The sequence below is a fragment of the Schistocerca cancellata genome, chromosome 6 (genome assembly GCF_023864275.1).
Source record: "Schistocerca cancellata isolate TAMUIC-IGC-003103 chromosome 6, iqSchCanc2.1, whole genome shotgun sequence".
In the NCBI taxonomy this organism is placed as follows: domain Eukaryota; kingdom Metazoa; phylum Arthropoda; class Insecta; order Orthoptera; family Acrididae; genus Schistocerca; species Schistocerca cancellata.
In genome coordinates this window covers 455,302,972-455,325,918 of record NC_064631.1, presented here as the reverse complement: position 1 = coordinate 455,325,918, position 22,947 = coordinate 455,302,972, and positions in this window count along the sequence as shown.

Genomic DNA, 22,947 nt, shown 5'->3' with positions numbered 1-22,947 from the left:
AATAAAGCAATATGCATCATTTATTTTGACCACTGGTTTATGTTTCGGAATTCAGGGATCACCTTCATAACTACAAAACATGAAAATATGAGTTAAAGAAACTATTTTCAGAAGGTAATACTGCTTCTAGATGCCAGGGCAGGTTTCGATCACCCGAACGGTATTACATGTAATATGTAATCAGTTTTAACGTACTAATAAACTACCTGCCGTTAAAATTGCAACGCTTGGAATGACAACGACCAACTTCATTGTTCTTATACAGTACATTAGGAAGGACACGTGATTAAGTTTGTAGGTGACATACGGGTCTACAACGTACAAGATTTACTATTCTAGAAGCAATAATAGCTCAGCTAGGCTGGGCATCAAACTCAGGTTCACTGATAGGTACAAGTGAATTATTTAACGGTGCTTCAGATCCGTGTCGAAATTGATCAACCACAGTAAGTACTGAGTTGTAGCATGCCAGTCTCTGGGAAAATTACGCGAACTGCGGGTGGTGGGGGAGAAAGGAAAGGAAGGAGAAGGAACTATTGATGTCAGCTGAACCGCAACTTTATGCGGAATCGGTGACAATGAGTGAAAATGTGTGCCGGACCAGGATTCGAACCCAGGATCTCCTGCTTATTAGGCAGCGGCGTTAAACACTCCACCATGCAGCCACAGTGTTAAGCGCTAGTGGGCAAACTATCTCGGCACGCCTCGCTTCCGACCCACGTGCCCATCCACAGCCATCTATCCGCATTCCCCGTCCATGCCCTCCATGCTTACTGCTGTGAGTCCTGCAGAAAGGGGAATGTAATGACGCATCCGACTGAAGGTGGTAGATTCATTGTCCACAAAGGTGAATCGGTTATATGAATGCGTGATATCTGTTCTTGCACAGGAATACACACAGTCCAATTACATAAAGGTGACTAACGCCTATGTTTAACATCAATGTGCAATAACGACTCAAGAGATTGTATGTGGTAGCGCTATCAGTGGAGGGTACACCATTTAGAGAGCGTCAGAGGGTTATGGAACACAGTGGACTCTTTGCCATGTAGACATCCCGAAAAGAAAGATCATTAGCTTTTGGGACAAGGACGGAAACATTTCCGAAACAGCTAAAGTGTTCTAGACCACTTAAAGTGTAGAATGCATAATAATTTTGTATAATAATTGTCTCTTATTTATGGTTGTTCAAAGCAGAAAAATACATAAAGACTTATTACAAGTTAAGTGAACATCTTAGAGACTTTGACATGTTAAGCCACAAAATTCGGAAGCGACAGCAGTCGAACAAGAAAGGCCGGCACGTGTGTGGCATTGATCACGTTTCTGCCCAACGTGAGAAGGCCGATGACCGGCGGAGTTCGCGCAACAGCATTCAGAACTTCGGCAGATCAACGACCGAGCAGACGGGCAATGCTGCCAAGGGAACAACGACCAGTGCTGTTCGCACGTCAGTGGTCAATGCTCCACGAAATGTCAGCGTACTGAACTCACGTACGTGACGTATCTGGCTGTGCGGTCGGGGACGACAGCGCAATGCCCGACCACATCAGAATAGAAGCAAAACAATGGAAAGCCGGCACGCTTCGGCCCAACGTGAGAAGCATAGATCAACGGTCGAAGAGTCAGTCGCTGCCCTAGAAATTTCGCGACACTGGCAAAAACAGCGATAAATACCTCCGACAAACGGGCGTGGGGTGGTCCTTTGAGGTGGTCTTTCGAAGAGGTCCTTCTAGGTAAGAAAGAAGACACGAAGAAACTTCGCCTGGAGGGACGGACCATGTTTAGTCACCGGACGTCATACTTCGCTACAACGACTTAGCTGCTACGCCTCTCTACAGAAGATGTCGGTATCGCGCCAACAGGCCAACGCAGAAGACGCCGTTCCAGATGTTACCAGAAGGAAGTTCGTGTGGTACTTAGCCAGGTGGCTGGTGAGGACGAAGGGACTGCGGCCTCACCTACATCTACATCTACATCTACATTTATACTCCGCAAGCCACCCAACGGTGTGTGGCGGAGGGCACTTTACGTGCCACTGTCATTATCTCCCTTTCCTGTTCCAGTCGCGTATGGTTCGCGGGAAGAACGACTGTCTGAAAGCCTCTGTGCGCGCTCTAATCTCTCTAATTTTACATTCGTGATCTCCTCGGGAGGTATAAGTAGGGGGAAGCAATATATTCGATACCTCATCCAGAAAAGCACCCTCTCGAAACTTGGCGAGCAAGCTACACCGCGATGCAGAGCGCCTCTCTTGCAGAGTCTGCCACTTGAGTTTGTTAAACATCTCCGTAACGCTATCACGGTTACCAAATAACCCTGTGACGAAACGCGCCGCTCTCCTTTGGATGTTCTCTATCTCCTCCGTCAACCCGATCTGGTACGGATCCCACACTGATGAGCAATACTCAAGTATAGGTCGAACGAGTGTTTTGTAAGCCACCTCCTTTGTTGATGGACTACATTTTCTAAGGACTCTCCCAATGAACCTCAACCTGGTACCCGCCTTACCAACAATTAATTTTATATGATCATTCCACTTCAAATCGTTCCGCACGCATACTCCCAGATATTTTACAGAAGTAACTGCTACCAGTGTTTGTTCCGCTATCATATAATCATACAATAAAGGATCCTTCTTTCTATGTATTCTCAATACATTACATTTGTCTATGTTAAGGGTCAGTTGCCACTCCCTGCACCAAGTGCCTATCCGCTGCAGATCTTCCTCCATTTCGCTAAAATTTTCTAATGCTGCAACTTCTCTGTATACTACAGCATCATCCGCGAAAAGCCGCATGGAACTTCCGACACTATCTACTAGGTCATTTATATATATTGTGAAAAGCAATGGTCCCATAACACTCCCCTGTGGCACGCCAGAGGTTACTGTAATGTCTGTAGACGTCTCTCCGTTGATAACAACATGCTGTGTTCTGTTTGCTAAAAACTCTTCAATCCAGCCACACAGCTGGTCTGATATTCCGTAGGCTCTTACTTTGTTTATCAGACGACAGTGCGGAACTGTATCGAACGCCTTCCGGAAGTCAAGAAAAATAACATCTACCTGGGAGCCTGTATCTAATATTTTCTGGGTCTCATGAACAAATAAAGCGAGTTGGGTTTCACACGATCGCTGTTTCCGGAATCCATGTTGATTCCTACATAGTAGATTCTGAGTTTCCAAAAACGACATGATACTCGAGCAAAACACATGTTCTAAAATTCTACAACAGATCGACGTCAGAGATATAGGTCTATAGTTTTGCGCATCTGCTCGACGACCCTTCTTGAAGACTGGGACTACCTGTGCTCTTTTCCAATCATTTGGAACCTTCTGTTCCTCTAGAGACTTGCGGTACACGGCTGTTAGAAGGGGGCAAGTTCTTTCGCGTACTCTGTGTAGAATCGAATTGGTATCCCGTCAGGTCCAGTGGACTTTCCTCTGTTGAGTGATTCCAGTTGCTTTTCTATTCCTTGGACACTTATTTCGATGTCAGCCATTTTTTCGTTGGTGCGAGGATTTAGAGAAGGAACTGCAGTGCGGCCTAATGACAAGTGAACCTGGGGGTTGATAAACTTCGCCAGAAGACGCCGAACCTGAGGGTCGCTGGTTCCGGGCCACCCCGTAACCGCTTGTTAATAACACAACGGGAGAATTCACAAGGAGAAGGCCGCCCCGCCGCCGCAATAAGTGACGGGTACTGTACTAAATGGAAGAATACACTGTCGGCGTGCGGTTGCAGCACAAGCTGTCACCGCATCAGTTGTCATCGGAATCTGCACGCTAAGACTCCGCCACTCCGCCTCCGCGAGGAGCTGAGTGAGTTAAAACACAGTGTATTAATCTGTTTGTTTAAAGGGTCTTATGTCTCAGTAAATGACTGTTAGTGGAACTACCAATGTTTCACACACACCACTGAGCCAAGAAAAGAGCCCACTCCACCGCCCACAAAGTGTGCCTCCTTCCCGCCATCCCTAACAAAATTATGACCTTTGCTCCCTTCTGTCACTGACGCTTAATATCTAGTGCCACTAAAGCCCGACCCACTACAAAAGTATACCATACGAGAAAAAGTTACTATTCAAAACTGGTGCTGAGGGCATGGTTGTGCACCACCAGACGCAGATGATGGCGTTGAATGAAAGCTGCAGAGATCTGTATGGCGAATATAAGTGCAACTGTTGAGCAAACAGTGCCCCCCCCCCACCTAAATGAACCAAGGGGCTCTCAACAGTGTCCCCTCAATGAATGTACAATGAACATTGTTGTGTATGGGCCTCTGCACCAGGCGCCTTGTTCGTGCACATATGCTGAATGTGGTTCATTGGCGACAAGGCCTCGAATTTGCACGCCCTTACCGCAACTGGACGTCCATAGACTGGCAACAAGTGACCATTTCATATGAATAATGTTTTATGCTCCAGTAGACAGGCCAGATGGCCACTGACGTGCACAGCAAGAAAATCTAAAAGCAAACACCTTCAGCAGTCGTCGCTAGGATACAGGTCAGAGGGCAATTCGTGAGTAATCTCATCATTCTGGAAGGCACAATGGATCAACATAAGTACGTGTCTATCCTTGGGGACCAAGTTCACCCCTATAAGCAGTTTTTTTTCTTCATGATGATGACACCTGCCAGCAGGACACTGCAACATGTGACAGTATACATGCATAGTTTGAAGAGCACCAAGATTCCACCACACTCCCCGGCCACCAGAAACCGCAGATTAAAACCTACTCGCTAAAATGTGGGACCACCTCGGTCGGGATATTCATGCCTTGGATTCTCAACCAAGAATCCTAGGGCCGCTAGTCACAGTGCTGGTGTCAGTATGGCTCCACATCCCAGTCGGTACTTCCAGAAAGTCAGTGTCTCTGTTCCTGCACTTTTCGCAGATTCTGTGCTGCAAAAGGTGGTTATTTAGGCTTTTTTCAGCTGGTCATATTAATGTGGGTAGAAATCGTATGTATACAGTATTTACACCTACTTTTGTCTGTAGTTCAACATGTACGTCATAGCCTCTTTATAAAAAGACTTCTTAACGCACCTTATGTGGAGCGGTGCCAACGCCTTTGACAAAGAACCTCTTGTAATTCTCATCGAGATAGCCTTTCAGGTAGCACGATGCACACACTTAGCCTACCTTAGGTGGTATCTTCATCTAAGTGGGATGCGTATATTTTCGATATGAGTCCTACAAATTCAACAATCTGCAAATCATTCGCCTCGCCTTTTTTGAGGCGGCTAACCTTCCCGTTTTGTGGTGTTATTTCAAAATCCAGACGTGTCGAATTCTTCGTGATTGTACCTAATTACTTCATAGGGATCGCAGCCTTTCGCCCAGTAGGTGAAAATGTCTGTATCTACTTAAAGTAACTTGGGATCGGCAAAGATTGGCTTCACAAACTCATGGTGAAAGCGGCATATGGAGAGTTTGGATAGGTCCAGAACGCACTCACCGATACAGATAGGCTTGTGAACTAGACTGAAACCTTGCTTATTTTCACAGTGACTAGTTCTTCATTGAGGATGGTGGCCTATTTCAAATTTGGTCTGGCCTTGTAAAATCTTGCGTCATGTCGCCCTTCCTACCGATATAATAAATGAATTTCGCGATATTCTGTAACATTTTTCAAGGTTTTTCAAAAAACTGTATTATTCATATTAACTTGAAAAAATCCTTTGCAATGTCATACTTGACGAGAGCCCTTTGTTCGGTCTTCACTTCACTATACTCATTGAAGCAACACTGCTCGAAGGGAATTTTGCAGGTGCTACTAACAAGTTCCATCCCCAACCTGTGATATCACTGTGATTCTGAAATGCAGAATATATCGCTGCTTGTTCCCCGGTACTGTCAACTGCTCTGGAATGGAACCATGTAGCCGGACTAGCCACTCTAGACGCAGCGGGAAGTCGCTGTGTACTTCATACAAATGGTGGGGGGGGGGGGGGGGGGATACGCCAGTTCTACTTCCAGAACATGTCCGTCATCAGCATCCTCAGTCACATCATGTGTCTTTTCCTTCAAACTAACGATTTCTTCCTCAGGTAGCCATTGGAACCCTCCAAACAGTCGACTTACCACAGACCTTGTTACATCCAAATAAAGGATGTAACACAAATCGTCAATTGGTCTGTACTCCTCACGTATTTGTGGGTTATTCGCCTGTGCACACACTGGCAAAGTCTGCTGTGAATGCCGCGTCCTGAGAACCACAGCATTGTTCAACACTGGTCATCAGTTCGATGCTGGCATGCATCTTTCTTAACATTACATCCCAAAAAAGCCCTAGTGTGGTGAAATGGAATGGAGAATCCGTAGAGTATGTAACATGCATGGGGTAGCAGTATAGATGTAGATGAGTTCACAGGGAAATTCTAACATGTAATGGAGGTATGTGCGAGTTCTGGTGATGAGTTTACACACTCTTATTCTTGTCCATCCACAAAGTTTCCGTCGTACGACACTGCTGAAAATGTGTACACACTGGTTCATTACTACTTTCCACACAAGATCATAACTATGGTCTCGGTAAGATCACCGACCTCCTTATACCCTCAAACGCAAGTGCACACACACACACACACACACACACACACACACACACACACACACATATATATATATATATATATATATATATATATATATACCTGCTGTATAAATTACCTGTGGACAGCTCCCCAGTTAAGCGATACAAGAGACCTGGAAATGACTTCTCCCACAGCCACAAATTTATTCCAACAGTGATTCTAGATTCCATACAGTGCGGCAAAGGATTTGCACTCTATGTGACGACTTATTTTTATCACTTACCAAGTATAGACATTTCTTCTCTAGTCGTACGTAAAAAGATATAGGAAGTCTGTTGAAAGAAGTGGACAGCATTTTCCACACTGGATATAGCTTAAGATTACAGGGCAATAAATGAAGGTAATAGAGAAAGAAGATTTGGGAACAATGCATTAGTGGATTTACGTGTTTGCCCAAGTAGGTCAAGACTCAGTTGTATCATATCTCAGTGAGAAACTTGAAAAATTTAGCTCTGGGCAGGGGTATGCAGAGGAACTGCTCCAAGTCTGAAATAATAGTTAACTTTTCATTTCATTTGATTGATATGTACGTACTAGAAGAGTTCATGAAGAGATGGACCCTCCATACTATACACTGATGTAAAGACACTTCTAAAATACAGAGACGATTGCTTAATAAGTATAAGCAATGCAAGAAAGCTTCAGTAAATCCCGTTGCAGAATATCGTTGTAAGATCTCTCACAAAACCCAAAGAAATTCTGGTCATATGTAAAGGGTGTTAATGGTGCTAAAGTTAATGTCCAGACACTCATGGACAAGACAGGATTTGAAATCGAAGTTAAGAAAGCGAAATCAGAAATGTTGATTTCAGTTTTCAAACGTTACTTTCCAAATTAAAATCTAGGAACTGCTCAGTTTCATTCTCACAAAGAAGACTGCTGTAGCTATTACTACCAATGTTATTGGGAAACAGCGCAAACAGCAAAAAACGAGCAAAGCCACAGGTCCCAATCGAATCTCTATCACATTCCACACCGACTACGTGACTGAGTTACCCCCCTCCTTTTAACCACAGTACGACAGTAGATCTCGAACAGAAAATCTGCCCTGTAGAATCCACAGGTGACACCCGTGTAGAAGAAGTAGTCCAGAAACTGTCATCCAATACCCTTCACATCCATTTGTTGTACGATCTTATTATCATATTCTGAGCTCAAACATTACGAGGTATCTCGAACAGCATAATCGCCTCCACGACAACAAGCATGGATCCCGAAAACATCGATCATGTCAAACCTAACTCGCACTTTTTTGAGTTAACATCCTGAAACGAATCGGTCAGGAGAGTCAAGTAGATGCAATATTTGTTGACTTTCGAATATTTTCCGAAAAGCATTTGACTCAGTACCACATACACACTTATCAACGAAACTACGAACTTTGGAATATCACGCGCAACTGAGGATTGAGGATTTCTTGCTAGGCAGGACGCAACATAATCGTATCATCTAGGATAGAGGGTCATCGACAGAGATTGAAGTAACTTGGGCGTGCCCCACGCAAGTGTGATGGTACGCTTACTGCTCATATTGTGTATGAATGAGATTGCAGGCATTACTAATAGGGATCTCAGACCTTTCGCGAATGACCCGGTTGTCTACAATAAAATACTATCTAGAAGAAACTGTATAAGTATTCAGGCGGAACTTGATAAGACTCCAAAGTAGTGCAAAGGTTAGTAACTTGCTTTAAATGACTAGAAACGGACTGTGAGTCACAAGTGGAAGCGGTGAACTCCAGTAAATACCTGGGTTTAAGAATTTTTAGGGGTATGGAAACGAACTATCACATAGTGAAACGGATCTGTAACAACCAGTTTCACGTTTTCTTAATTATTACGGTTTTCTATTTCACTTGTAAAGTTTCGCCGACGACGGTTTGTTGTCGTCTGGTTGAGCAGGGGCTAAGCACTTAGGAAAAGGATGCGTTCAGCCAACTTCCTTAATTTTACATCAAGACAGCAACCTCTTTCCCATCTCTACAACCCTCTGATAAATGCAATATACAAAGCATGAATTAATGGATGAATGATTTTAAATGTAACGTTGGGGTCAGAGAGAGTCTCTCCACATTATAAGCTGTACCAACCAGCCTTGGGTCCCCACTACAGAGATACAGTAGTGCAGCCTGTACCCGTTCCAAGTATTCCCGTAATTTTTGTGCGTATGATTGACTAGGTTTAGGAAGCGGAAGTTTCCCACACAATGCGAAAATGCCGTTAGACTCACCAGAAACCCGCCATATGCCGGCCACTCTGACGCTGCAATCCCCGTTGCCGACCGGTAAGTACCAGTGTTCGTCACGACATATGCTGCTGTGATTGTGGATGTCTTTGTGAAGGTCAGATGTTAAATTTTATTGGGAATCAAGTTCATTCATTCTAGTTGTACGGTAGGGAATTTATCCACTTAAATTTCCGAATTATTTCATTACAATCTAGGCATGATGTATGAACTTCCAACTGTGTTTCTTTTCTGGTCAAGATCTGACCACATGTCTTCAACAGGTCTGCTACTCAGCTTTCAACTATTTTCCGTGAGCTTGATGCTTAATGTGTGTCATTACGTGAGGTGTAAAACCAGTAGAACACTACTGTTTTTGTCTTAATTTTCAGATCTTGGTGAGGTACGTGATCCGCAAGTCATACAGTCACGTGTGATGTTCAAAGTATGTAAAATTGTGGAACACTCCAGTAAACCAATAACTCTCAGTGATTTTATTGTAACGTTTCCAAGGACCTTACATTGAATTTACTGTGGTTTTAAAGCGGCCTCGTTTCTGTAGTGAACTTGTCCTTTTGTGTGAGCATTCCATCTTGTGCAGTCAAATCAATAGTCTGCAAGTGGAGATCACCTTAATTCAGAAGTGCAGAGGATCACAAATAAAATGAACCATCAAACGTACGGTGAATGTTGATCTATTATTTACTTACAAGTTTTAATTCAGTTCTAGTGGTACGATCATCCCTTTGTGTGTGTGTGTGTGTGTGTGTGTGTGGGTGTGTGTGTGTGCAGCCAGGTGAAGTCATATCAGTAGTGTGGTAATGGGAAATAGCTGCACTCATAGTATAGAGAATTTTGAGTAAAACGAACGGCTATAAGTATGAAGGAATTTTTATGAATCAGATTGATTTTCATATAATTTCACTGCAAGTGTTTAAATTTGGCCATTGTTCTGAGACCTCCACCCCGCCCCTCCCTCCGAATCAATAATTTTCTTGTAGTGGTATAATTAAGTAGGAATCCCTTTAGCTTCCCTGGTATGGGAGTTTGAATGAGTCGTAATGCAAAATAATGACGTTCTTGTAGACTCCCAAAGTCTATACTCCAGTCCTCTTGTGAGGTGACAGTACATACATTATGCACTGAAGAAAACTGATTAATACTCCTATGTACATTAAGGGACAGATCTCGGTTAATGTATTTTTGAAATGTTCGAGTGGAATTGTGGAGTGGGGTATCGAATGATGATGATAATAAATAGTCAGTTTATTCATTACGTAATCTACTGCTTGCTATCCCCGTGTGCACATCCCCCCCTTTCCCATATACATCTCATTAAGCCAACTCTCAGAACATTCACGTCTCAAAAATGTTTATCAGGCCGATTTCTTAAAAGAGTACAATTTAGTGTGAATAAGTGCGGTTCTTGCCACGTTAATTGTCACTACATGCTAGCAGCTAAGCGAAAGCATTATCCATTGCTTAACTCAAATGAAGATATTAATTTTATTGAGGTTAATAAGAAAAGTTACCGAAGGTTTCACTCGAGTTTGCACTTGTAATGGACGATGACAAAAAGACAAGACGTGGACACTCCTCTCCCACTGAAATGAAATTTATTAGTAAACGCAGCCATTTAACGCGTTCAGTCGTAGGTAAAGCAAGTGACAGACTTTTGTTTCTATGGTAGAATGCTAGGGAAATGCAATCAGTCTACAAAGGATACTGATTACAATGCACTTGTGCGATTCGCCCTAGAATATTGCTTATGTGTGTGGGACAGTATTAAGTAGGACTAACAGACGATACTGAATGGCGGCACTAACGGCCAAGGGTAAGCTCCACGGATATGCTAAATAACTGAACTGGCTAGTCCCACACAATCCTGAGGAGACCTACTTAGGAAGTATGAAGAACCAGCTTAACCCTCGCAATACCAAAGCGGGTAGGGAGGGGTACTTTATGCACCAATTTGGTAATCTACTCAGTTACTTTACATTTTAAACTTTTGAAAAAAATACTGTTTTTAATGAATAATCCACAAATGTTTTACATTTTTCAATTAAGATTACATACAAAAATTTAAGTCTTAAACATCACTTTCCCCACTGAATGTCACATTCAATATTTTCGGGTTTAGGATATTCCTTACACGTCAATATCTCTTTAAAAAGCATGTCGTGAGTAAAAGTAAAAACCATTACTGATATTTGCATTTTTAAATTATTTTATAGGATGAGTGTAAAATAACCCGCCCCCCCCCCCTCTCCCTTGGCGTTACACGTTATTGGAAGGTGTTGATATTGCCAAGTGCGTGCTGAAAGATACCTTCAGGTTCTGTACACTACTTACACATCAGTACCACTTTAAGACATATGTCGTTTATATAAGCCAACGACAATAAAGTATCCCCCCCCCCCCATTGGTAACGCGAGTTTGCGATGGAATTGCTAGGGTCAATTGCGGCGCTCACAGAAACGTTCAAGCAACTGCACTCCGCAGACAACATACGTGAATACAATCGGAAGAAGCTCCAATAAATGGTGCAATGGGAAATAGCCTCTGTCATTCACTTCTCAGTGCTTGTATGGTATGGATGTAGAAGTGGAAGACGTCGAAGAATTCTCCGATCTAAGAAGAAAAGCTGGCCGAAGCAAATGGACTACCACAAGCGAATGAAACATTCATCAATAGAAGAGGTCTGCTATGATCAGATATTGGAATAAAGAATTTACTGAAAGTGTACCTCTAAGTACTGCTTAATATGTAAGTGAATCTTGGATCACTGCTGATGCACACAAAAAGCAACTGGAAGCTTCCCGAATTGCTGCGCTGTTGAAGAAGTTAATAATTAAATGAGTGTATGAATTACGAAACGAAGATGTGCTAAAGGGAATAGGCGAGGAAAACCTTGACCAGAAGAAGGAGGGAGGGGGGGGGGGGGGGAAGCGTGGGACACCACTTACTGCACCCAGGACTATTTAACTTGGGGCTACTAGAAGCAATTACTTGGTTACTTAGTTATTCTGTAGATAATATTCATAACAAACGATGTGATGCGGAACGTGTGGTAGCTAGTTTTTCTTTTTTTGTAAAAATGACTATTACTGTTCACGAACGTCTCTATGGCATAGTCCGACTTGGGAATGAGAAACATCTTTAGTCTACATTTGAAAATACTTCTGTTCTCTAAGACTAAGACTTTATTTCCAGTTTTATAACTGCGTATTTCACCCGTTTTTGTGCCAAAATTAGATTCGTTCAAGGATATGAACATCATATTTCCTTCTACTGTTACACTTAGAACATTTCTATTACTCTCGAACTCAGACGGATCTTGATACCAAATTTCATAAGTGGATAAATATAACGTGACGATGTGTATAACATTCCCATCTGCTTAAAGAAATATCTACACAATGTAGATGTGTGTACTTCACACATAATTCTAATTACTTTCATATGTGCAACGAATAATTTTTGCCTAAGTGAGGATTTATTTCGATATAATATCTCGTAAGACACCACTGAATGAAAATATGCAAAATTGTTAGGTTACTGACTTCCGTTTCCCCAAATTTTGCAACTATTCCTGTGCCAATAGTAGCCGAACCTAAACGTTTTACCAGGTCTGCTATATTGTTTTTTTCCAGTTTAAGTTGTCGTCAGTATGAAAACCTAATAAGATATTACAACTTTGTATTAAGTTTTTATTTCTGGTTGGTACACGAGTTTAACAGGAGGTGCGATATTTTTCACAGTACAAAACTCGATGCTCTTTTTTCAGCGTTTAAAGCTAGCCCACTTGAGCAAGAGCAGACATGTGCTTTCAAAAAAAATTGTTATTATCTTGTCTGAGAAGGCAAATACACCGAGGAAAACAAATTGCAACACGAAGGAGGAGGTGTGCGACATAAATGGAAGTTGGTAGGCGTGTTTCTAGATCTGAAAGATGATGTCTATGAGGTTACAAATCAGGTTAGCCTTAAGTACATGCTATAGTGGTCGTGAGCGCGGTGAACTGATGTTAGACAAGAATGCCTTAATGGCGACTGAATTTGAACGAGGTCGCGTAATAGGCTACGAGAAGCGGATGTTCCTTCTGTGATACTGGATAAAGACTTGACAGGAATGTAGTCAATGCACATGATTGCTGGCAACTGTGATCACGAGAATGTACGGTCCCAAGAACACGTGGCTCCGGACCCCTACGTGTCTCTCCTCGGAGGGAAGATCATTGTATTCACAGCATGGCTCTGGCGCATCGAACTGCAACTGCAGCAGCAATCGGAGCAGCAGTTGGCACCACTGTGACACAACCAAAGTTTAAAATCGGTTACTTCAAGGAAAGATCCGATCCGGACGCCCTACAGCGTGCGTTCTACTGAAACCAAACCACAGCCCTTTGCGACTTCACTGGCGTCAAGTGAGAGCTCGCTCATGGAGGGCAGGGCTGAGGTCTGTTGTATTTTCTGATGTAATCTAGTTCTGCCTCGATGCCAGTGATGGCAGTGTGTCTTTTAGAAGAAGGCCCGCTGAGGGCCTGCAAAAAATGGTTCAAATGGCTCTGAGCACTTTGGGACTTAACTGCTGTGGTCATCAGTCCCCTAGAACATAGAACTACTTAAACCTAACTAACCTAAGGATATCACAACATCCATGCCCGAGGCAGGATTCGAACCTGCGACCGTAGTGGTCGCGCGGTTCCAGACAGAAGCGCCTAGAACCGCTCGGCCACCCCGGCCGGCGAGCTAAACCAACACCGACTCAAAGGAAGGCTTCGGCGCTTGTTGGTGACGTCAGGTCAGCTAGGCACGGCGAACGCCAGGTCTGTTGCAGGCAGAAACGCCTGGGCGTGCTTATCACTATAAATCTCTTATTTTTGGACAAAATGTTTGATATTGTTTTGGGTTCTGCAGTTTTATTTAGATAAAAGATTTTGTTACTATCGTAAAGCTACAAATGAAGATCATAGTTCTGTATTACTGAATCCTGTCGAAACAAACGTAGATCAATATGAGAAGATGCTTTGCCCCATTGCAAGCTTCGTAAATTTTACATTCAAGTAACTATATTTACTTGATCCATTTTGGTACTGAAACTTACTCCAACCCCCTTACAATTAACTCGCTTCTTTTGTTTATTTTCGTTTGACATCGTCACTGGAACTGTGAACTAATTTACATGTGTAAATGTCCAACTGTTGCCAGTAAATAGATTACAGTAGTTTTCAACGAAAGGAATTCTAAACAGGAAACAAAATAGCTTCATACATCGAAAGTACTGCTGGTTGGTTTGTGGGGCGCTCAACTGCGTGGTTATCAGCGGAAAGTACTGCTGAGCTTAAACTTTTTTAAACATGCACATTAGAAAAGATAATTATTCCCCTCTTGCAACTGAAAGGAGAAACTTTATAAGATAAAAAATTTTATTTGATAAAACAAGTATCTCTCTTTTGCCTCTTCTCCCGTCCCCCACCGCCTCCCCCAACGTGTACAATTGCAAGATTTTTCATTAACATTCAGTGCTCCTCACCTCATAGTCAACCAAGATACCTAAAGAAGAACACCAATATGTTCACAGTTTCTTGTAAAAGCAACCCAGTACAAACATAACTTCCTCAGATTTACAAATAAGGTAAAGAAGCACGAATTCTGTTGCTGCTGGACCATGAAGTTGTTTTTGTATGTCAATCCTTAAAACAGGTGGAAATTTAAGTTCAGGGGTACACTATTTGTTAAGAAGTGTAATGAATTGCACAATTAATTGATTGCAGAAATCTCTCAGAAAAACGTGTGTTGGTCAACTACCGCCAATAGTTTCGCATTTTCCTGTGTCAGAGAGGGAGACACCACCATTACGAGTATGCCTGCAACAGACCTGGCGTTCGCCGTGCCTAGCTGACGTGACGTCACGAACAAGCGCCGAGGCCTTCCTTTGAGTCGGTGTTGGCTAAACACACTGGATCCACACCTGGAGTTACGGTCTGGGATGCGATTTCGTATGGCAGCAGGAGCACTCTCGTGGCTATCCCACGCACTCCGCCTACAAATCTATACATCAGTCTTATGATTCGACCTGTAGTTTTCCCATTCGTGAACAGCTGTCCACGGCATTTTCAATGAGAATGACGCTCGCCCACATACCGTTGATGTAACCCAATACGCTCTGTCGACATGTTGCCCTGGCCTTCTCGAACAACAGATCTGTCCCCAATCGATCACATGTGGGACAGCATCGGACGATAAGTCCGGTATCGTCCAGAAACAGCATTATTCATACCTGTATTGAGCAAACGAGTGCAACAGACATGGAACTCCATCCCACAAAATGACTTATGGCTCCGGTTCAAAGCAGTGCAGGCGCGTTTGCATGCTTGCATTCATCGTTCTGGTAGTGACATCGGTTATTAAGTTGCAACGGCTTAGCTCTCGCTTACATTAACTTGCTATCTTGCAGCCGGCCGCGGTAGCTGAGCGCTTCTAGGCGCTTCAGTCCGGAACCGCACTGCTGCTACTATCGCAGGTTCGAATCCGGCCTCGGGCATGGTTGTCTGTGATGTCCTTAGGTTAGTTAGGTTTAATTAGTTCTAAGTCTAGGGGACTAATGACCTCAGATGTTAAGTCCCATAGTGCTTAGAGCCATTTGAACCATTTTGTTATCTTGCAATATTAATCACTTAAAATATTATACAGACAAATGTATTCCTTAATTTCATATCTCTATATTAATTGTTTTTTTGGTGTTGCGATTTTTTCTGCATGAGTGTAGTAACGACACACAGAAACTGTAATTTTTTTTTCTTTATTGCATCTCGATTTCCCCCCCTCCCCCCCCCCCCCCGGGCTGGCAGCAGCGTAATATGCTGCTCTGCAGCCTACATAAAAGTTAAAAAAAATAGTGAGAGTATAAACAAACAAGACAAAAAGGCGATAAAACGGTGACATCATAAAAAACTGTAAAATGGTGGAAAGTTGTGAAATTTAAAATATAAAAACACTGCGGTGACGATGCGGATGAAGACTCTCAATTAGCAGACAGGCACAATTAAAAAAAAAAAAAAAAAACAAGGCGAAAGGCTGATTTCTGTTCGCACGAGATAAAAAACACAACTAGCGACAGTATGGTGGCTTTTCGCAACACTGACAGGGGACGCATAACACTGCACACTCACTTAAGACAGCACTATACAGGTGACACGGCGGCAGATTGGGGGGGGGGGGAGGGTGAGGAACCGGACCGATGATGGGAAAAAGGTGGGGGGGGAGTAGAGGAAAAGAAAAAAGGGGGAGCCGGTGGAGGGGGGGGACATAAAAGAGGGGGGCAGGGCGGACGCGAGAAGGAGTGGGAAAGGCAGTGGGGGGAAAAAGAAACTATAATGTTTAAAGCAGATAATAAAGAATGTTGACTATAATAGTTACAAAGAGATGAAAACCTTTGCACATGGGACGAACATAAGAGAGCAGCGTCAAACCAGTTGGGAAGCTGATAATGAACTCGTGCGTAATTGGGGATTATTGCTTGTTACGTATTTGCAACTGCGTAAATTTCGTTTGTGTGATTCTGTCTGCTCCTGTTGTCTTTTCCACGACGGCAGCTCTTGCTAATGGTATTCGCTGCGAGGTGAGGTGAGTGCGTATTTCGCCCCCGGGCCCTAATGACCCCGTCCTCGACGTGCTAGGCCCAATAACCGCCGCCCCGCAGCCGCCGCGGCCGCGCAGAAAGTTATTATGGTGGAAACGAGCCGAGCGCGCGGGCCCGGGCTGGCGCACGCCACGCCATCCCCTGATTTGTTCCGCACACAGCCGGCAGGCGGCAGCAGCGGCGGCGGCGGCTGGCAGCGGGCGTAGCCCCCCGTCGCGCGGGCTTTCATTTCCTGCGCGCAAGCGTGAGGGCGGGCTGAGGGTGAGGCAGTGCCTGCCGACTCTTTAAATAAAAAAGGAAAGCCCTGCCATGCGGCGCGCCCACTGATTTATACAAATCGTGAACCCACAAAACAGACGGTGGCAACGCCGTTCTGTATCACCCGGCCAGAAAAACGTACATATTCGGTGAGCCCCAGCTGCGTAGTTCACAGTAGGATTGTTGATAAAATATCGATATATCGAAGAATTTTCCAAAAGCAAGAATACATGTCGGCGACATTTTCCTATATATCGATAGCAAAATGGCAATATCGAGTGCAGATACTTTTATGTTAAATTTTTTTCACAATTTTCGGCAAATATTTGAAACTGTCCTGTTGAAATTATAGTAGAACATAATTTTATGTTTATTGTGTGAAGGAGTCCTACTACATCTTCTTGAGCTTCCATCATGTCCAGTCTTTCTCTTCGACTGTGTGAAGCAAGTATATGTGGCACGTAAGAATTCACGATTGCAGTAGAGGGTGGGGGTGTGAATGGAATAACAAAATTCCCGATGTCGAGAAACAGCACTCCACTAGCATTATTAAGAAACAATTTTTGAAGCAACTTTTTTTTTTTTTTTTTTTTTTTTTTTTGAGTCTCCAATCTTATGACTGGTTTGAAGCGGCCCCCTACGATTTCTCGCCTGTGCCAACCTCTTCATTTCAGAAGAGCACATACTACATACGTCCTCAATTACTTACTCCACTTATTCCAGTCCTCTACAGTTTTTGCCCTCTATACACATGGTACCATGGAAGTCATTCACTGATGTCTTAACAGATCCTACCATACTGTCTCTTCTCCTTGTCAGTGTTTTCCACATATTCCTCTCCTCTCAGATTCTGCGCAGAACCTCCTCATCCCTTACCTTATGAGTCCACCTAATTTTCAACATACATCCGTAGCACCACATCTCAAATCCTTGGATTTTCTTCTGTTCTGGTTTTCCAACAGTCCATGTTTCACATCCCTACAATGCTGTGCTCCAAACGTGCAGTCTCAGAAATTTATTCCTCAAATCAAGGGCTATCTTTGATACTAGCATACTTCTCTTCTCGGTCGCTCACTCTTATTACTTCCTCTTGGCTCTTGCACACATTGTATATTACCCATCTCTCCATATAGCTTACTCCTATTTTTCTCAGAATTTCGAACATCTTCACCATTTTACATTGTCGAACGCTTTTTCCAGGTCGACAAATCCTATGAACGAGTCTTGGTATATCCTTAGCCTTGCTTCCGTTATCAAACGCAACGTCAGAATTGCTTCTCTGTTGTCTTTACCTTTCCTAAAGCCAGACTGATCGTCATCTAACACATTCGCTATTTTCTTTTCCGTACTTCTGTCTATTATTCTTGCAAGCAACTCGGATGCAAAATGATTGTGCGATAATTCTCAAACTTGTAGCTCTTAAGTCTTCGGATTGGCGTGGATGATATTTTTCCGAAAGTTAAAAGTTACGTCAGCAGGCTCATACATTCTACACTCCAACCTAAATAATTGTTTTGTCGCCATTTCCCCCGATGATTTAGAAACTCTGATGGAATGTTAAATATCCCTTTTGCCTTATTTGAACTTAAGTCCTCCAAAGCTCTCATAAACTGTGATTCTATTACTGGATCCCCTATCTCTTCTAAGTCGACCCCCTTTCTTCTTCTAGCATATCAGTCAAATCTTCCCCCTCACAGAGGCCTTCAATGTACTCTTTTCGCCTATCCGCTCTCTCCATGCATTCAACAGTGGAATTCCCTTTGCACTCTTAGTGTTACCACCCTTGTTTTTAATTTCAACGAAGTTTGTTTTGACTTTCTTGTATGTGGAGTCAGTCCTCCTGACAATCATTTCTTTTTCGATTTCCTAACATGTTTTATGCATCCGTTTCATCTTAGCTTCCCTGCACATCCCATTTGTTTCATAACTCAGCGACTTGTATTTCTGTATTCCTGAAACTCCCTGAACATTTTTGTACTTCCTTCTTTCTCCGATCTATTGAAGTATTTCTTCTGTTGCCCATGGTTTCTTCGCAGTTACCCTCTTTGTACCTTTGTTTTCCTCTCCAGCTTCTGTGATTTCCATTTTTGGAGATGCCCATTCCTCTTCAACTGTACTGCCTACTGAGCTATTCCTCATTGTCACATCTTTCCTTAGTACTTCCGCATGCCACTTCCTTGCATACCGATTCTTCTTGACTAATCTCTTAACTTCAGCCTACTCTTCATAACTACTACATTGTGATCTGAGACTATATCATCTGTGTACGCCTTGCAAAGGTGTAATTTAAATGAAAACTTCCCGTATCAATCGGTCTTTTCCAATTGTACCTCCTCCTCTTGTGATTCTTGGACAGAGTGTTCGCTATTACTAGCTGAAATTCATGACAGAAGTTAATTAGTCTCTCTCCTTTCTCATTCCTTGTCCCAAGACCATAATCTCCTGCAACCTTTCTTCTCCTCCTTCCCCTGCAACTGCATCCCAGTCGTCCATAACTATTACATTTTCAGCTCCCTTTATGTACTCTATTGCCCTTTCAATTCCTCATATAATTTCTATCTCTTCTATCTCTTCCATCTCTATCTCTACTATCTCGTCAGCTTCAGCTTGCGGCCTCGGTATGTACTTGAACTACTGTTGTCGATGTTGGCTTGATGTCGATTCTGATAAGAACAACTCTATCTGTGAATCGTTCACTGTAACATACTCTCTGCCCTACCTTCATAACGAACCCCACTCCTGTTACATCATTTACCATTTTCTGCTGCTATTGATATTTGTCTGTATTATTCATCTAACCAGATATCCTAGCCTTATTTCCATTTCAATTCACTGACCCTTACTGTATCTAGATTGATTCTTTGCATTTCCATTTTAAGGTTTTCTAGTTTCATTACCATTTCAAACTTCCGAAATTCAACGCTCCGACTCGTAGAACGTTATCGTTTCTTTGGTAATTCAATCTTTTTCTCAGGGCCACCTCCCTCTTGGCGGCCCCTCCCGAAGATCCGAATGGGTTGCTACTCCGGAACCTTTTGCTGCTGGAGAGATCATGACACCTTTCAGTTACACGGTACATGTCCAGAGGATACACGTTGTCTTTAAAGCAGTGGTTTCCGTTGCCTTCTGCATCGTCATGCCGCTTAGGGGCAGTTTACTACCCCAAAGAAAGGAGAAAGCCCTGAACCTCTGTCCGCTCTTCCGCCCTTCTTGATAAGGTCGTTGGCAGAATGAGAGTGACTTCTTATGCCTTAAGTCTTCGGCCTCGATTGCTGATCGTTAGACAAAACTTACGCTGTGTTGTGTTTCGAAACAGGGAGCGAGGACGAAAAAACTGTTCAAATGTGTGTGAAATCTTATGGGACTTAACTGCTAAGGTCATCAGTCCCTAAGCTTATATACTACTTAACCTAAATTATTCTAGGGACAAACACACACATCTATGCCCGAGGGAGGATTCGAACCTCCGCCGGGATCAGCCGCACAGTCCATGACTGCAGCGCCCAAGACCGCTCTGCTAATCACGGGCGGCGAAGCGAGGACGTTTTGATTATGTATCAAAGACGCTACTCTTAGACCACGTGTACTATTTCTCGACATAGAGCATGTTTCGAAACAGTTGGTGAACATGATGAACAAAAATCTAAATGACGAGATTGCTCTTGGCGATGGGCGGAGACGTGTGGGGAGAAATGCTGACGTAGTCGTCGCTCCGCGCTACCGACAGAAACTGCAACGTTTAGCTTCACCATTAAATTTTGACGCTAGGTCGCTAGCGTTTGCTGAAATGAAAAAAAAAGAAAAAAATACCCAGGGAAGTCGTAGTGAAATGTGCCGCACAAATCCGATATGTGGCGATACCGAATTATGGACACATCAGATACCTTTTACTGTGCCACTTACGAGCAGTTACCATTGTTAGCAAAGTGATTATCGCCAAGTGTGAAAATGAATAATTTTCTTTCAATTCTTGCTCTAAGGGGGATAGCTGAGCTGCTAGCTTGTTGTTTTACAGAACATCTAAAATAATAAATCAATACTTACATACACAGCTGTAAAACTGGCAGTATATTTATAATGTGCAGCTGATATTTTTATAGGCATGTACATCAATATCTTTTCCGTCGATATATCGATATCTTTTCAGGTATATCGATAGCCCGTCATTAATATCGATGTATCGGATTCCCAGTATTTATAAAAGTGTCTACAATCCTAGTTCACGGTTTTCCCAGATGTTCAAGAATACTCACAACTCCATCTCTTCTGCATACAAGCCTTGCCTAATGAACAGTCTCACTTCTGAGATAGAGGGCTTCTACTCCCTTACAGAGTGTGTGTGATGAGGCCTGGACCGTATCGAGTTCGTAGCCAGAAAGGCCGCGACCACTGCTGAAGGCTCACAGGGGGCGCAAAAACATTTGGAAAATGAGACGGTTTAAGAATTAGCCGAGAGAGGTACGAGTATGTGAGTTCTCCCATCCCTCTCGTTGCTACCTCCTGCCTAAGAAAATAAGCCTTTCCGTCACTCCTGTTGTTATTTCTACAGTGTTGTATCTAAACGGCTACTACCGAACAGCCTTTTGTTACTTGCATGGTTTATGTGGCAACGCAATGCTTGATTCGGGCAGCTGACTCCCACATGACTCGTTCATCATCAAGAAAGGGACGATCATCATCTCGTGGATTGTGCCCTCAAAAAGCCCGCTCTTCCGAATGTGGTGAAGGAAATCTGTTGGCAACCAAAACAATTTCTCGTGGTCTCGGAATAGATACACTTATGCTCATAAATTAAGGATAATGCTGACACATGGTGAACCAACGCTCTGGTGGGTAGTTTGCGGCTTTAAATCACCTAGGGGTATGACCATGCGGTGCATTTGACCTGCGGTCGTCGCACGGTGGCTCCGGCAGCAGCCCACATACGTAAAGGGGTGTTGGTGCATGCCAGAGTACGGTGAAGCGAGTAAGTGTGCAGACGTCTTCAGACGTGCTAATGGTGATTGTGTGTTGGAAATGGCTAAAAGAACACATATTGATGACGTTATGAGGGGTAGAATACTAGGGGGCTGGAGGCTGGTCAAACAGCAGGTCCGTGTGTCACAAAGTGTGATCTCAAGATTATGGCAACGATTCCAGCAGGCCGGAAACGTGTCCAGGCGCTACAGTACAGGACGTCCACATTGTACAACACCACAAGAAGACCGATATCTCACCATCAGTGTCCGCAGACGGCGACGGAGTACTGCAGATAGCCTTGCTGGGGTCCTTAACGCAGCCACTGGAAAAGTTGTATCCAGAGACACAGTCTACAGACGACTGAATAGACATGGCTTATTCACCTGGAGACCTGCAAGGTGCATTCCACTGACCCCTGGTCACAGGAGAGCCCGTAAAGCCTGGTGTCAAGAACTCAGTACATAGTCACTGGAACAGTGGTCCCACGTTATGTTCACGGATGAGTCCAGGTATAGTCTGAACAGTGATTCTCGCCGGGTTTTCATCTGCCGTGAACCAGAAACCAGATGCCAACCCCTTAATGTCCTTTAAAGGGACCTGTATTGAGGTCGTGGTTTGATGGTGTGGGATGGGTTTATGATTGGTGCACGTACACCACTGCATGCCTTTGACAGAGGAACAGTAGCAGGTAAGTTGTATCGGGACGTCATTTTTCACCAGTATGTCCGCCCTTTCAGGGGTGCAGTGGGTCCCATCTTCCTCCTGATGGTTGACAACGCACGGCCCCATCGAGCTGCCATCATGGAGGAGTACATTGAAACAGAAGATATCAGGCGAATGGAGTGGTCTGCCTGTTCTCCAGACCTAAACCCCATCGAGCATCTGGGATGCTCTCGGTCGACGTAACGCTGCACGTCTTCAAACGCCTAGGGCACTTCACGAGTCCGGCAGGCACTGAGAAGCTATACCCCAGTTTGCTGTTCAAGCACCTGATCTAGAGTATGCCAACCCGTTGTGCGGCCTATGTACGTGTGCATGGTGATCATATCCCGTGCTGATGGTGGGATACATGCGCATGAAACAGTGGCTTTTAGTAGCATATGTGTTTCGGGACGGTTTTCTCAACTTATCGTCAATACCGTGGACTTACAGATCTGTGTCGTGTGTGTTCCCTATGTGCCTACGCTATTAGCGCCAGTTTTGTGTAGTGCCACGTTGTGTGGCACCACATTCTGCAATTATCCTTAATTTATGAGCGTGA